Below are 12,708 nucleotides of genomic sequence, written 5' to 3' on the forward strand. Positions count from 1 at the left end.
TAAATATTTTTGCAAATAATCGTATAACACAATTTAGAAATTAATTAATTAAATTAATATATTTAAATTTGTAATCATATTCACCGATTATATCTTTTAGTCATGTGAGATTTTTAAATCTCCATAGACTTCTAAGATAATCGTATTATCGTATGAGTCAATAAGACTTTACAGATATAATGATTAAGTTTTTAAATATATATAAATTATATATTAATTAATAAACTAAAAGATGTATTTAAATAAATTTAATTCTTTTATCGTGTGAGATTTTAGAATCTCCACAGATATTTAGGATAATCATATTATCGTATAAGTCAATAAAGTTTTGCAGGTATGATGATTAAGAACCTTTAAAACATGCATATACACACTTTAAATATAGTTTTAACACTTAAAATATTCATAAGAATATAAAAATAAAATAAATTACTAATTTCTTTTATCGTGTGAGATTTTAAAATTTCTGCAGGTATTTAGAACAACTGTATTATCGTATGAATTAATAAGGCTCTGCAGGTATAACAGTTTTAAATTTTCAACATCAAAATAAAAATAAAAATAATTTTAAACTCTTTTCTTTCTTTATTGCAAAAAGTTAAAAATTGAGAAAATAATTAAAACTAAATTACTTTTTGTAATTTAAAACACACATATCAAAATTTAGGAATCATTTATTTGTGCAAAATGGTGAACTGTTTTTAATTAATTTCTCTTCAAAAAATTTATTTTCACCAATAATTTTCAAACCCGAACTACGGTGGACTTTGATCCCCATCACAGGGTACATAGGCCTCCGAGAGTCAATTTGCTGGTCAAGTCCTCCCTTATAAATAAATAAATAAATATTTTTTACTTAATTCTTATCTTTTTTAAATACATGAATATAAAAGGGATAATTAAAATAATTATAAAACCATATTAATAGAGCACAACAAACTTCAAGTAACCGTTCTGACGAATGGGTGTTGTGGGGGGTGCCTAACACCTTCCCTACACCAATCGACTTCTGAATCTATTCCTTAATTTCGTAGACCATCCTTATCCTCCATTAGTCGATTTCTCGAGATTTTTCTTAAAATCTTGATGGCAACTTCTCGTTTCGTCTGATTCCCATCGCGAAGGCCAGGACCTCTACTCGTGTGCCATCCGTGTCGCATTTTTCTGGTGCGACACTCGATATAGAAAAGAAATTGTCAGTATTTGATTGTTGGCATGCCAAATGCTCAAAGAAAAATGTCAAAACTACATTGAACCAAATGCCCCCAAACCCATTTAAAAGGTAATTTATGAAATTGAGAAATATAGAAGAAAGAAAAAGTATCCTAAAACCTCCAATAACACACTAACACACTTTTTAAAAGATCAAAAACAAAATGAATCTCTATTAACCTAAAAAATAGAAAAGCCTCATTGAGCGAAAAATTACAAAGAAAGGAGAGAGGAGAATTAAAAGAAGAATAGAAGCAAAACGAGATAAGAAGGAGAGATGAGAGATAACCTAAACAGCAAGAGAGCAATAACTAGTAACAAGAGAATGACAGTCAAATCAAAGTGTCTGTGAAATAGGAAAGTGAGTGGGAGTTGAGTGGGAAGAGCAACAATCAAATCAATATTTTTTCTTTCCTTATTAGCTTCAAGAACTCACCATCGACATCACCTCAAGGATGAATCAAGAAGAAAAGGAAAGATTTGGGGGAGTAGTAAGGGCAGGGTTGTGAGAAAATGGGAGAAAGAGGCAAGTGAGGAAGAATAAGATGTAGCTCAAAAACACAACAACCATGTACAAGGTCACAGGTGATGGCGGAGGAAGAGGAGGCACCATGTGCAAGGTCAAGGTCAACGACAAAGGAAGAGGAACTGTAAGCGACGTCGAGATTACTAAGGGAGAAGCTTGTGATTATGGTGAGGGTATTTTGATAATTTGGCTACCAGTCTTTATTCTTCAAAGACCTCAATCTTCAAACAAATTTTAATTCCTTTAGCACAATAAATTTGTTGGTCAAGTCATTTTGAGTAACTTTTCCTTGACAAAATGAACTTACATATATGATAAAGTGAGAAATATTTAGGTAGATTGACTGCACCACATTATTTACGGTCTGTCCAATAAAAACATGATATTTAGATGCCATTAAATATAAATTGATTCTGATATTAATGATAGTAGAGAGAGAAAATGCAAGAAATCAAATATGCATTTTGTTATAAAAATAAAATCAATTAAAAGATGTTACACAAGATATTATTTAGATCATTTGAAATATTTTAATTCAACAGACTACAAATGATATAATGCGTCCCATTTACCTAAGTATTTTTCATGATAAAGCACAAAAATGAATCCATAACTTTGAAATATAGTATATATCATCTCATTAATTAGAGTTTCAGGTTACGACTTAGAAAAAGCAATAAATAAAGGGGAAGAAATTTCAGTGATCGATACTCAAAAACACATTCCTGTGGCAAATTAATTGCACAATGTGAATTCATGGCCATGTCATAACTCCTGTTAATTTCTCGACAAAGGAACGGAGGGAATCTGATGAAGATTTGAAGCCGAGACGTGATAAATGTGTTTTATGTGTTAGATATACACCGTAACACTACTACTTTAAGTGATCGAAAATCAAAAAGTCAACTTTTCAACAAATTAAATATTAATTAGCTTGAGATCATACTATATATACTAGTTTAGTAGATCATTCACCTGTTTGAACCATTATTGGCATTGGAAATACGAAATACTTAGTGAGTCCAAAGTAAAGATTTAAAAATACAATAAGTAGACCTTGCCATCATTTCAAAATATAAAACATTTTTTTCAAGTAATTTTAACTTAAATATAAGTAACTTAATATTTGTATAAAAAATTTTCATTGTGTTTAGTAACATGAATTCTCGTGTTTACAGTAAATTTAGGGTTAAAGGCCATCCCTAAAAATTTTTTGAAATTGGACACTTGTAACAAAATGGGTTAAAAAGTTTTGCCGTCACTCTATTCTACGCCATTAGACAATGAAGAAGATGATAAATTTTGATTGAAGGGTGATTTTGCTCCTGAAAAAATTATTTAAAAAATATTGCCTCACCTTTAATATAAGGTATCCATCACTCCTAAAAAGAATTAAAATTAAAAATGGTCTTTAACTCATAAATTTATGACCTTTTCATTCATTATAAAATCAGGACAACTAAAAGTAGAAAAAAAAACAATATATCTTTTTATGATAATAAGATTTTTTTTTTTTTCGTATACCAGTTGTTGTTGGAAGCTGCTTATATTTTAGCTGGAAAGGAGCATTGAACAAAAGAAAGACCAAAGCAATATTATTATTGTATTTTAAATTGAATTAATGATGTTATTGAATTAAATAAAAAAATGTTTCTAATATACTAATGGATAAAGTCCACATTTGGTCTTCTAACTTTACACAAGTTTCATTTTTATCCATTAACATATTAATTTTTAAATAAAAACTTATTAAAATATTAATACTTTAACATTTGATAAGTTAAATATTATTATTTATAAATTTATGAAGGAAGACTTATAAATTTTTAAGAAAGACATATAATTTATCATGTTATTTTAATTTACAAATTAGTTAGTGTAAAAACACATTCACCTATAAATTTTAAATAAACTAGTTGAGCACTTGGGCTATTAATATTTAAAAGAGGATTTATAAATTTTAGATGAATATCTATAAATAATAATATTTAAATCATTAGATATTAACATATTTGATATTTTAACAAGATCTTAGTTAAAAAAATATAATATATTTTAATAAATTACCAATGTTTCCGGTATTTGTATCCAATAATCACCCAATAATCAGTTAAAGTAGTTGGCTAAAATGATATTTTTATATTTTATGAGAAATAAATAATATTAACCTATTAAAATTTATTTTTAATTTGAGGTACTTAGCTAGCATTAATTTTCTTTCAAGATCAATTTGAGTAATTTTTTGGATTATTTTATGTAATTTTCTAGGTTTTTATTTATAACTATTTTGGGTAAAATAATGATCAAATTAATAGATATTTAACAAAGGGATGACATTGCTCCATCTCTAATTTATGAGGGGCAATATTACACTTAAAAAAATTTTAGGGGGAACTAACGTTTTAACTTCTTTTTTTTTATTATTATTGTGTATATATGTGTATAATATCGATAGCTTCATAAATACAAATATAGTCATTTTTTATCCTGATTAATATTAATTTATTATTCAAAATAATGAAACTTTTGATCCCTCTATATCATCTCAATTATCAATTTAGTCTCTTAAATTAAATTTTATTAATCAAAACGTTAAAGTTTTATAATCATACTTTATAGTTTAAAAGGGAGATAATACCTAAGAATTAATTGTATACAATTAGGAAACTTTGAAAACTTCATTGACAAAAATTAAATTTTAAAAACTAAATTGATAGTTGAGGAAAATTTAAAGTCTTTTTGGTATTATTTTAAAAAGCTTAAATTACTATTGATATTAAAAAAATTATGCATTATCTTCCTTTCTCTTCCATAATAAAATAAATTTAGAAAAAATTATATCTAGATTCCACAAAAGAGAATTTATTATTAAAAAGACCCATAAAATTTATAAAATACTCTCAAGTTTCAAATCTTATACATTTATAACTTAACTAAAGACATTTACAATTAAAAAATAGGCATTTACAACTTGTAAAGGAAAATGATAAATAAGTTGTAAAAACTTATTGACTAGTTATAAATGCTCTTAGTTAAGTTATAAATGCACAAGATTTAGAACTTAAGAGTATATTGTGAATTTTATGAGACTCTTAGTAATAAATTTTTCTTTTATAAGACCTAGGAGTAATTTTTTTAAATTTTATCACCCGAAAAAAATTAAATATAATTTTTTATGTCTACAATTTTAATATTTTTCATTAAACACATTGATAAAATATAATATTGATGTGTTTGTTCTTAAAAAACTGTTATAAATATCAATTCATATCCTTAAAATAAAAAAATTAATAAATTATATATGACTATTTTTAATAACAAAAAATAACTTAAATTTAATAGGAATAAAATTATCAATTTATTATGAGTTTCTCTCCTCACTCCTTGAACTGGGAAGATGTTGCCTCCACTTTCCTTCCCTCCATTTCCCTCTCATCACCCTTGAATTGAAATTTTTCAATGATTCAGATTTAATTTTTAATAAAAAATTATTATTTTAATTTTATATAAGATATATAAATAAAATATAATGGTTTATAATTATATAGATTAAAATTTAATGGTTCAAATTTATTTATATGTCTTTGTATAAAGTTAAAATAATAATTTTATCAAAATTGAATTTAAATCATTGAAATTTTAATCCAAGTGTAATAAAAGAGAAATGAAAGGAAAGGAAGGGGAGATACCCTCATCCCCCTTAAACCTAACAATTGTTGATGAATATCCTTCCCCTCAACATAAAAATATCACTTATATTTTATTTTACAAATATACATATGATAAAAATCATTAATATATATTATATGATATCACAATATTTCAAACCAATTAATATTAATTAACATATTTTGTTTTTTTGGCCAGCTTTTAACATATTTTTTATTTTATTTTCATAATTCATTAAGCTCCGCTCGTCTACCCTTAAGGGACCGGCTGTGTGCATGCCCCAAAAAAAAAAATGAAGAGACTTGGATAGATATATTAAGTTAAGGAAAAATAACAGAAAATTTTTACTGAAATATGTAAATGACAATAAGATTCTGTAAAATGTGATAATTTTTTTTACATTTTTTCAAACCTTTTCAATATTAATGTCATTTGTAAAATGATTATAATGCCTCCAATATAAAATAAAAAAGAAATGGATCAATGATTAGTGATAAAAAAATTACAAAGCAAAATTTTTTATTTGTTATCTCGTTTTAGTTATTGTCAAAAAAAATTAGTCATTTATTTTAATAAAATTAGTTACTGATATTTACAATATTTGAACTTTAGAAATTAAAAAATTTATAAAGAGAAAGTTATAATTATTTATTCTGTTTTAGTCTTTTCTAAGAGGAAAACAATCATTATTTAAATCAAAATAGTTATTGATATTTACAATACTTAAATTTTAGTTATTAAAGAATTTACATAGCAGAACTTGTTATTTGTTATTCCATTTGAGTTATTGATAAAAAAAAGTAATTATTATTTAAACTAAAGTAGTCACAAATATTTTAAATTGGGGTTCATTATGGTCATTTCATAAATAAAATTAATGTCGAAAATGTCCCAATGAACTTAAGAAAAATTATCACATTTTGCAAGATATTATTGTCATTTTTATATTTCAAAAGAATTTTTTATCATTATCCCTTAAATTAAAAAATAACTATTTGGGGGAAAAAAATAAAGGCAAAATTACATTTAAGGAATTCTGAAGCATGGACCAAAGGAAATGTTAGTTGCAAAGAGATTAAACTATGGGCTTGTTTGTTTCTATTCTCATATTTTTTTAAAAAAATATTTTATAATACAATTTTTAAAATTATTTTTAAAATAAAATAAAATAAAAAATCCTTTGGTTATATCATTAAAAACAGTTTTAGAATTAAAAAACAAAAGATAATAGTGATAATTATAATAAAAATTAGTCAAATTAATTATAATTTTTAATAATCAAATATAGTGTATTTTAAAATAAAAAAATAAAAAATCATTTTTTTATTTTTAAAAATAAAAAATAAAAACAGTTTCGAAAACAATTAAATGAAGAACACTTACTCAATTAAGTTTTTTATTTTAAAAAATAAAAAATACTCATCCAATTAATTTTTAAGTAGAAGTCCCATCCCATGGTCCCTACTTGCGGGTCGTCGTCGGAGACTCTTTGCCAACCACTGATCACAGAACTCTAACAGCCAGTGGTGGGCATAAGCCATTGCGGGATGAGACCTTTTTCTTTAAGAAAAAAACAAAAGCATTACTGTCATTTCACATGCAATCATATTTTCATTTTAGTGTTTTAACATCCTTTTAAATTTCAATTGAATATAATAAATAATTTATTAAATAATAAATTTTAATTATAATTGATTATGTTATAATATAATATGTTTGAATATTATTTTTTTAAATTAATTTTAATAAAATTAAAAATGTTTCAATAATTTAATCAAAATTAATTTTAACTATATAAATTACTATATAATTTAATTTTAAAATATTAAATATTAATTTTTTAAAAATATAAAGTTTAAATTTTATTAAAAAAAAGAGAGTTTGATTTTATGTTTATTAAATTATGTATTTTTTTTTGTAATTTTTTTTTGAACCTGTCTTTATAATTTTTTTCAATATTTTTGATAAGAAAGCAGGAGGGAGCTTCCCGCGTCTTGCCTCATAATTGATTTTTAATATTTTTTACTGTTTGGATAATTTTGATTGAAATTGATTATTTAACCCAAATAATCAATTACTTGGGCTATCCAAACAAGCTTTTAGTCCTTAGGCTTTGCAATGTCAAATTAGAATATTTTAATCTTTTGTTATTAAAAAATAAGAATCTTTTAATAATTTTTTCGTAAAAAAAGTCCTCCGGCACGCTGTTGTGTGATTTTCTTAAAATTAAAATTTGAGATAAAGTTAATAACCAAATTGGAGCGTTAAGGAATGAGCTTAAAATTTTAATTAAAGTTAAAAAGCTAAATTAAAACCAAATAAAACTAAAAGACGAAAATCATACATAAAAAGAGATATAGTTAAAAATAAATGAAGTTAATGAAAATAAAAAATTAGATTAAGAAATAAAACCAAAAATCGCCAATACTGAAAAAATTAAATACATAATTAAATGTATTTAATAATCCAATTTTAGTTATCTTTGAAATTTTGAATTTATAAGTTTGGACCAAAAAATTTTGAATTAAATTAGTTACTTTGTTTCAAATTATTAGACACTTTAAAAGAAATTTTATATCTTAAAATATAAAACATTTTAATAAAAATAAAGTTTCATTGATAATATTTTTTTAGTATTATCCTTCTCATTTTATGTTCTTTCTTTAATATTATTTCATAACTGAAGTATTTAATAAAGGACATTTTGAATGTTTATATTTTTATTTTAAAAAATAAAGTTATAGAATATATTTAATAAACTTTATTGTTATATATAAATCATTTAAAATTATTTTATAATTTAAGATAAAAGAATATTACTTCTCTGTTCTTATTTATAAGATATTTCTAACATGTTTCATCATAATTAAGAAAAACTTTAAAACTCATTAATTTTACATAAAAATTTAATAATTTTTCAACTTTACTCCTATTAAATACACATACTCTAACAATACATTTTCTCTCTCTAACATTCAATGGAGATTAAATGAAAAAATTTATAATAAAAATTTAATGAGATAATTTATAAATAGGATAAAAAAAATTCTTTTTATACCCTACAAATGGAATCAAACCAAAGGGAGTATATCTTTACCCATCTAATTGGTGCTCAAAGTCGAACCACATAATTGAAACTCATTAATTGTTGCTCTTTCCTCTCAACATCATTCACTAATCTGGAGGTATGCGTGTTCACCGCAAAAATTAAATGCTTCTCCTTGTGCTGCCTATTATAAGGATATATTTATATGCACACACATAAGCTCAAGTAGATTTTATGATTCTTCACATAAGATTTTTTTGATATTATCTAAAATCTAAATCATTATTTTTAAATGTAATTTTTTTTTGATATTCTCTAACTAACCAAACAACTTCTTAATTTATACTTCTTTGGTCCTATTTACAGAGTATTTCACTATTTTTTATATTTATTTTTATTTTTTTACCTTTATTAAATGTTAGAAAAAGTTATTAAAAATAATTCTTTTTATTCTTGTAAAGGGTAGAGATGAAAAAATTTGAATTTTAAGACAGTGTTAATATAGTTTAAGGTTTTTTCTTATTTTTGATAAAATATGTTAAAAGTAATTTATAATTAAATAGGACCGGAGGAGTAGAAAGTAGTTAATAAGCCCTTGTAACTAGCTTATATGATCAAGATGGGATTAATATATACGTAACGTCAGAGGCCCGTAATTAAAGCACGAAGTTTCCCATTGTAATGCGGCCATGTTGTAAGGTTCCATGTGATAATGTGAAATAGACAGTGTGTTGCAGGTTTATTTGAAGAGGCTTCATCCATTATGTCCTCGTCGGCTTCATTTTTTGCCCATGAAATGTTGGGCCACACCATGAAGCTCTTCAAAACCTACCTCAAACATTCAACTTAATGATATGAAGAGAATGTGGCATAAATTGTAATGGTCTGAGCTCAATTCTTAGACACACACACACACACACATATATGAAAAAACATTACTTAAAAGAAGACAACCTCTTAAATGGCGTTTAAGTTTTTCAGAGAATTAATCTCATTGCTGGCAGCTGCATGGATACCTTGGGCAACAAAAAGAAAGGGGGAAAAAAAACTTAATGATTCATCTTCCATATACGCGTGTGTGTCTGTGTTTGTGTTAGTTAAGTGCACGCCTGTGGTTTGACATTATATTGATCTTTCAAATTCAATCACGATCATGTTTTGTAGCTCATATTGATACATTAATAAGTTTGAATCCAAGTTGAATTTTCACACATTGAAAGTATATTATACTTGATCGTTAAGTTGGTACAAAAGAATATTATATATTTCTTTTGAATAAAAGTTTCATCACTTCTTGTATTTTTTTTTTTTTAACATAGATCATGACAATTGACAAACAGTCAGGTTTAGAAAAAGATTCAACATGTGTAATTAAAAATTTATATACCTTAACGGGGAAGGGCAATAGATTATAAGAATCTCTAAATAATAAGCATGTCGTGTAAGTCATTCAATATATTTGTTCGCTTATCTAAGAATCAGAAGTGATGATCCAACATACATGACCAGTTCTTTTACATCCTTAATAACAAGTCTTGCAAGATAATGATAGTTGGAAGAGTCCTTTTGGGTAAAGTTAACTCGGACAGATTCAGAAATCATCATGTGAGGGAGCCATAACTCAAAGTGTATCTAAAGTGTGGGATTAAAATTGATTTCAACACTTTTTACAAACAAAAACATATATTTGCGAAGAATATTCAAAAGTATGGGAATTAATGACCCTGCATGCCCCTAAATTCATCATTGTAATAAGAGCCTCTAAGGAGTGAGGATAGATATTAACTTTTCTGTGAAATCTTTTGATTTGAAGCAATAATGTTAGACTCCAACTTGAGTTCATCAATGACCTTTTACATTTAAAGGTGTATTTTTTTTTTTTGCAAGCATTTTTTTCTTAGAAGCAATCTTGTTCGAAATACTATTAAGTATTAAAATGTAGACACCTCTTCTAACGAGAATTCAAACCTTAATTTATTATATTTATCTTTACTTTTTTACTTTTATTAAATGTTAGAAAAAGTTATTAAAAATAATTAATTTTGTTATTATAAGGGGTAGAGAGGAAAATTTATTGAATTTTAAGGCAACGTTAATGTAGTTTAAAGTTTTTTTTAATTTTAATAAAATATGTTAAAAATAATTTATAATTAAATAGGATCAGAAAAGTACAAAGTAGCTAATAACTTCTTGTAACTAAGTTATATGACAAAGATGGGATTAACATATACGTAACGTAAGAGCCCCCATAATTAAAGCACGAAGCTTCACATTGCAATAAGGCCATGTTGTAAGATTCCATTTGATTATGTGAAAGGGACAGTGGGTTGCAGGTTTATTTGGAAGAGGCTTCATCCATTATGTCCTTGTCGGCTTCATTTTTTGCCTATGAAATGTTGGGCCAAACTATGAAGCTCTTCTAAACGTTCCTGGAATATTCAACTTAACGATACCAAGTAAATCTACCAAAGATGATAACGATATAAACTCTTTAAATATCATTTTAAGGTTTGATTCCTAAAAGTATGCATAGAAAAATATTACTTTAAAAAAAATAATCCCTTAAATGGTGCTTACATTTTTTGAGGGATTAATCTCATGACTATAGAATATGGTAATACCTTGAGCAACTAAAAAAAACCTTATAAAAGGGGGGTGGGCATGTGTGTGTGTTAGTTAAGTGCCACACTTCTGGTTTGACATTATATTGATCTTTAAATTCAATCACGATCATGTTTTGCAGCTCATATTGATGCATTAATAAGTTTGAATCCAAGTTGAATTTTCACACATTGAAAGCAAATTATACTTAATCGTTAAGTTGGTACAAAAGAATATTATATATTTCTTTTGAATAAAAGTATTATCACTTGTAATTTTTTTTTTTAACATAGATCATGACAATTGACAAACAGTCATGTTTAGAAAACAAGATTCAATATATATAATTAAAAAATTCATATATCTTCACGGGAAGAGCAATAGATTCTAGGAATCTCTAAATAATAAGCATGTCGTGTAAGTCGTTCAATATAATTGTTCGCCTATCTAAGAGTCAAGTGACGGTCCAACATATATGACCAGCTCTTTTACATCCTAGATAACAAGTCTTGCAAGAGAATGAAAGTTGGAAGAGTCCTTTTGGATAAGGTTAAGAGTCAGGGACAAATTCAGAAATCATCATGTGAGGGAGCCATAACTGAAAGTGTATCTAAAAGTGTGGGTTAAAATTATTTCAACATTTTTTTACAGACAAAAGCATATCTATTTACGAAGAATATTTTAAAGTATGGAAGGCAATGTCTCTGCAAGCCCGTAAATTCATCATTGTAATAAGAGCCTTTAAGGAGTGAGGATAGATATTAACTTTTTTGTGAAATCTCTTTGATTTGATTTTGATGGGATAATGTTAGACTCTAACTTGGGCTTTGAGATCATTAATTACCCTTTACATTTAAAGGTTTTTTTTTTTTTACCATAAGTATTTCTCATCAAAAATAATTTTATTCAAAACATTATCAAGTATTAAAATATAGACATCTCTTTCAATTAAAATTTAATATTAATTATCATATTACGAGTGACTAACTTTTTTTATTAGATCTAACCTCAATTGATTTTATTTAAAGGAATTTTCATAATCATTTAAATCATTTAACAAGTAATTGTTTGTCATTTCAGATAAGGGGGGGCCATGGTATATCACTAATCATTCTACGGGCAATGGGTACGACCAATATTTTGGGGTGGGTTTTTCTTTTTTGCTTTTTTTTCATTATCTTTCCATTGTAATTCTGAACCATTCAAATTAAATTTATATTTCTAAAAATCATCAAATCTAAATTTTTAAATATAATTTAATGATTTAAATTTGTATTAATTTTTCTTTCTCTCCTTTGTGGGGAAGAAAATCTAAGTCCCAATACTCCTCTCTCTCTCCCCCTCTCCCTCTTTTTAGTTGGAGGTTGGGCCAACCTTGCCTAGTGAACAACCTAAAATGTTGAGACATTGTCAGTGCCACGTTAACTTCCACTTTGCTCGGCTTCAAGCACTATGTTGTTCAAGCACCTAAAAAATATCCCTATATTATGATTTAGATGGAGAAGTACACCCAATTAAATTAATAGAACTACGTAACATAACGGCCCATAATGAAAACACCAACATTTCCCATTCTAATTAAGCCACCTTGCAAGATTCCTGGTGAAAGAGACCTGAGTCGCAGGTTTATTTGGAACTTGGAATAGGCTTTATC

This window comes from Prosopis cineraria, unplaced genomic scaffold (genome assembly GCF_029017545.1).
Source record: "Prosopis cineraria cultivar Desert tree isolate PC_DT_omini unplaced genomic scaffold, ASM2901754v1 PC4, whole genome shotgun sequence".
Classification (NCBI taxonomy): Eukaryota; Viridiplantae; Streptophyta; class Magnoliopsida; order Fabales; family Fabaceae; genus Prosopis; species Prosopis cineraria.